Below are 6,028 nucleotides of genomic sequence, written 5' to 3'. Positions count from 1 at the left end.
GGAAGATATGTCACTTCAACTAGATGACGTCGGAGATACGCCACTTCATTTGAAGGCACATGCAACGATCTGTCTGCACAAATTTCTGTACACATCACATCTACGCCGACATGTCGGAGGTTTGCGCAAACTGGGAAGCTGAAGTTGGTAGTTTGAGCAAAATTGCTCAAATCTATGGGGCACCAACCATATCTGCGCTCACAAATCCTAGCGTGTGAACGGAAGATCGCGGCAAATCTGGCGAGCGAAACATGTTTGAGTCAGGTGTTTAATCAGTCGAGTGTTTCTCGTCTGTGTGCCCGAAGTGAATTTCAAAGTGGCAGACATTCATGAGTTATCTAGAGAGTTCATTGCTGAACTTACTGAAATCTATAGAAATCACACTACTGTGGAAAATTAAGAGCAAGGAATCAGCGATAGAAACAAGAAGACTGCAGCTTTTAACTGTTTATTAGAGAAATTGGGTGCGACTGGCCCTACACCAAACAGGGGAGAAGCAATAGAAATAATACATTCGCTGCGGACTACGCACCGCAAAGAGCTAAGCAAAGTAAAGAATTATATTTGATCTGAAACTGGGGGCGACGATAAGAAAGCCATGTTTGTGGTATTTTGATATCCTCCGCTTTCTGTTTGATTCCTATGAAGGTGGCCCATATGAAACACATTTTAAGATTTGTCTTGTAGGTAGAACTAATTACAAATTGTCTTTTTCAACCCTATTCACTGATCTACTCCACAAAAAACATACAAGTAAGAAATGAAGGGCGTGACTGCCGATTTTAACACAGAGTTTTACCCGATTCCTCTTTTAGATGGTACTGATGGAAATCTTTTCGTCAAATTGAGATGGCTCTAGCTTGTGGATGAGGAAACCTAAATGCGCAGTTCTGTGTACTTTGCACTGAGAACCTCTCTCATTACGTCGACATGCAAAACTAATTGTTAGCATACTTTCACTCACTACTGTCCTCTACTATAATCTTACGTAACAGTGTACCAAAATTGTCCTCTTTATTCTAAAGGAAAGTACACTAATAATGCCATATGGAGTTCGTAATTGAAGATGTTACAGCAGTGCCTTCAGGGGCACAAGAATTCTTAAACTTGTTTTTCTTGCAAAAAATAATATGTGGTTCACAACCAGAGTGAATCAGAGACAACCTGTAGAATTCACTACAACAATACTAGAAGTAAAACTTTCGAGATATGCTATGAATCCCTGTCCAGAGGTCAGACTGGAGTTTTATGTGTTGGTACAAAAGTCTACACAGGTTGTTGGAGGACTTCAGGCACAGAAATGAAAATCCTGACTCAGGAACAGACTAAACTACACCTCATTGGCCACACCTAAGATTTCTAAGACTGTACTAAGTTTCAAGCGTGTCTAAACCTGTAAAAATATTATCTGTAACTTCTCAGGATTGATATATTACAGAGTTCAGATACTGGTACTTTATTTTCTCTGTGAAATTCTCTTTCAGGACAGCTATCTGTAACTTCTCAGAATTGATATATTACAGAGTTCAGATACTGGTACTTTATTTTCTCTGTGAAATTCTCTTTCAGGACAGCATACATAGCATCACATGCATTGGATATGATTTCATTCAATGCTTGTTTTGGGGGTGTAGTAGCGAAATCTCTCTCTTTATAGCTTTTTTCTGTTGCCAGGAACCTTAACGTCAGCATCAGCCGCTCAAGTGGAGAAATTAATCTCCTCACATAAGTACTTTTTCGTGTTATACGACAGGTCATGAGCATCAAAAGATAACTGTGTGTTTCCAAGTCCATCCGCAAATAATTACGCTAGTCGTTGGGTATGCTCTGCAGCTAGCGAGTAAATTTTACATTCGAAAACTGCCTTCACTTATGCTACCACTGTCTCGACATTTTGATCAGTCTTCCTCTTTCTTGCACTTTGTTTGCATTTTTTAGATATGCACACATAAAAAAAAGTTTTGCATCACCTCGGTTCCGAAAGTTCCAGAACCTGTACAGAAAATTGGAATAGAGATCTACATAAACACCATTTCCGTCATGTTTATTATTCATAAAAACGCACTGCAGTTTGCACCTCCACACAGTGAGACCTTCAGAGGTGGTGGTCCAGATTGCTGTACACATTAGTACCCAGCCCCCACGTCCTCTTTCACTGATGCATGCCTGTATTCGTCGTGGCATACTATCCACAATATCATCAATCACTCGAGGTCCAGATTTGTCCCACCCCTCAACGGCGATTCAGAGTAGATCCCTCAGAATGGTTGGTGGGCCACGTCGTCCATAAACAACCTATTTCAATCTACCCCATGCATATTTGATAGGGTTCATGTCTGGAGAACATGCTGGCCATTCTAGTTGAGCTAAGTCGTTATCCTGAAGGAAGTCATTCACAAGATGTGCACGATGGGGGCGCGAATTGTCGTCCATGAAGATGAATGTCTCGCCAATATGCTGCCGATATGGTTGCACTATCGGCTGGAGGATGGCATTCACATATCGTACAGACGTTACAGCGTCTTCCATGACTACCAGCGGCTTATGTCGGCCCCACATAATGCCACCCCAAAAGAGCAGAGAACCTCCACTTTGCTGCACTCGCTGGACAGTGTGTCTAAGGCGTTGAGCCTGATTGGGTTGCCTCTAAACACGTCTCCGGCATATTGTTGGGCCCCTCTGTAACGCGCTGTTTGGTGTCGTGGTTTCAAAGATGGACCTCGCCATGGACGTTGGGAGTGAAGTTGCACATCATGCAGCCTATTGCGCACAGTTTGAGTCATAACGCGACGTGCTGTGGCTGCACGAAAAGCATTATTCAACATGGTGGCGTTGCTGACAGGGTTCCTCCGAGCCATAATCCGTATGTAGCAGTCATCCACTGCAATAGTAGCCCTTCGGTGGCCTGAAAGTGGCATGTCATCGAAAGTTCCTGTCTCTCTGTATCTCCTCCATGTCCGAACAACATCACTTTGGTTCACTCCGAGATGCCTGGACACTTCCCTTGTTGAGAGCCCTTCCTGGCACAAAGTAACAAAGTGGATGTGATGGACCCGATTTATTGACTGTCTAGGCATGATTGAACTACAGCCAACACGAGCTGTGTGCCTCCTTCCTGGTGGCATGACTGGAACTGATCGGCTGTCAGACCCTCTCCATCTAATAGGCACTGCTCATGCAAGGTTGGCCGGCCGCGGTGGTCTAGCGGTTCTAGGCGCGCAGTCCGGAACCGCGCGACTGCTACAGTTGCAGGTTCGAATCCTGCCTTGGGCATGGATGTGTGTGATGTCCTTAGGTTAGTTAGGTTTAAGTAGTTCTAAGTTCTAGGGGACTGATGACCACAGATGTTAAGTCCCATAGTGCTCAGAACCATTTGAACCATGCAAGGTTGTTTACATGTTTGAGTGGGTTTAGTGACATCTCTGAACAGTCAAAGGGACTGTGTCTGCGATAAAATATCCACAGTCAACGTCTATCTTCAGGCGTTCTGGGAACCAGGTGATGTAAAAATTTTTTGATGTGTGTTTATTGCCGACACAAACTACAAAAAAAATTCCTCCGATGCGAATTTCTGAAAAAATGAAATAGACATTGAAGTTACGAATGCTTAATAGCTTGCTGTTGAAATTTCTTTTCTACACTGACAGATGGTGGATAAACAGTAGACTGGATTGAATTTGGTGCGTTCACACATCAAATTAGCAGCAATTAATTGCATATACAGACATTTACATAGATATTTGTGCAGACATATTATTGTGTATCGACGGGCCTTAAGCTTAGCAAATGCAACACTGCACCAGTGTACAATTTCTAGCAGTGTGCTTACAAGCATGAAGAAACATTCATCACGGAATAAATATGCAGTATTAAAGCCATATCACTCAAAATTCTGCAAGAGAAAGATTTCGGTCAGGTCAACTGAAAATGGCGAAATCCCAAACACATTATGGATAAGTAAAGTAAAAAAAAACTGATTGTTGTGTCTTCAAGTGACTGAATGTGCTGTCTTGGTGCTCAACAACCATTGTTTTGGACAAAGTATTGAATACACTGTAGAAAACCTGTTGCTGGGCTCCATAAGTTTGTGCATGGTGTAAGCTATTATTTCCTTTGAATGAAATGGACATTTACGTTGTAAATTACAAAAAAAACATAAAAATAAAAGAACACTGCATGCATAAATAAATGAGTAAATTTGTTGAATCTAATATGGTTTTAAGGCAGCACTATACATGTGGCATATGGCGATTACCGAGCGTCTGCTTGCTGAATGGCATCTAGTGTGGTAGGATCACTTGCTGCTTTCTGAGCACCAATAGGCCAGTGCTCGGCATATCTGGTGCGTTTTGCTCCTCTGTCAGGCAGCACTTTGGATCCACATCTGCAGGTTCATGCTGTTGTAAGTGCTTGTCGGTAAACAGGTATGTTACAATCATTACTCGTTATTGCACATAAAGTTCTCTGTTTAGTTGCCATGTCAAATTCTAATAAAATCCGAAGGTTTCGATCATTGCCTCCATCGTCATCATTGGGGGCTAAGACTGATTGTCTTGAAATTGCGAGGTTTCCACCTTCATACTCAGGGGATGGCATCTGATTGGTCAGAAGAAACTAGAATACTTGCTCTCATATCAACCTAATGGAACTCTGTGATTAGTGAAACAGTTGAAATTATACTTTGTGTTCCAATAGAGACATCAGGTATGCATTTAGCAGTGTGCAGAAGTGTACACTTGATAAAGAAAGAGTACAGAGGAAGACTTCTTGCACTTTACCCCCTGATGCGATGGATGATGCTACAAGCAACACTGGATAAAGCGTGGAAACAGAATCTGTGGAAAGAAATGGCGCTACCTCGGTACACCCCATTTCCAAGTTGCCATCATGACATAATGCAGTCAATAAGATGCCATCCTCTGGCTATAAAATTGTAAGCAGCCTCAGACGACAATGATGGAGGAAATCATCAAAATCTTATCCGAATTTGCTGCATCAAATAAACTGAGAAATTTTTGTAACTCATTATTATTTTCTATGTAAGTATGGTACATTATTTTTTGTAGTGCTTTATTGGGATATGTAGGACTGTTATTTACGATGTTCGTTGACATAGTGAACTAACAGTGTTTATATATATAATAGCTGTTGTGCATTTTCGGGTCACTAGGTGAAATTATCGATAAATGACCGCTTGCTATAGATGATTATTTTTATTCTGAGAAACAGTGCCAACTGGTTATTTTTCATTCTCTGATGGCTGTCAGTTCTTGATACAAGCACATCTATACCTACATACAAACAGACATTTTGTATAAAATGATGATGTTTCAAAGTCGATATAAAGTAAATTAGCAATAAGAAGCGGTTACTGTGAATTTCACCTGCAATATGTGAAGACACAACTGATGATGTCGACCACAAGCAAAAATGATACTTACTACGAAGTAAAGCAGAGACTAATTGCAACCAATAAAGCTTTTTGGCCTTAACAAAGCTATCTTCAATGCCCCTGATTAGAACCACGAAACTAACCATCTATAAAACATTGATCATACCAATTCTTACAGACACCTCTGGAGGATTTGAGAGAGGATACTCACGAGAATAATTGGCCCAGTTTGCGAAAGGGAAAGATGGAGGAGGAGATACAACCATGAGTTGTGCACTATCTACAAAGATCAGCCTGTTAGAAGAATTGTGAAGTCATCTAGACTGAGGTGCGCTGGACACGAGGCATGGATGAATGGTATGAAAATACCAAAAGAGTTTACAAGGAAAGCTGTGTAAACACAACAGACCTGGTCGACTAGATGAGAGGAAGGAGACATAGAAGACCTTAGGGAGATGAGCTACAGGAAATGTAAAATTCTTACAAGGGACCAGGATAAATGGAAGGGGATAGTTGGAGGGGCCAAGACTTATCATGAGCTGTAGAGTCACAGGAGAAGAAGAAGAAGAAGTTAATGCAAATATTTATGTCAAAATAGGATGACATATTTCTCTGCCTTGGTTCAGAGACACTGTT

This window comes from Schistocerca serialis, chromosome 4 (genome assembly GCF_023864345.2).
Source record: "Schistocerca serialis cubense isolate TAMUIC-IGC-003099 chromosome 4, iqSchSeri2.2, whole genome shotgun sequence".
Lineage (NCBI taxonomy): Eukaryota > Metazoa > Arthropoda > Insecta > Orthoptera > Acrididae > Schistocerca > Schistocerca serialis.
This window is presented reverse-complemented; position numbering follows the sequence as displayed.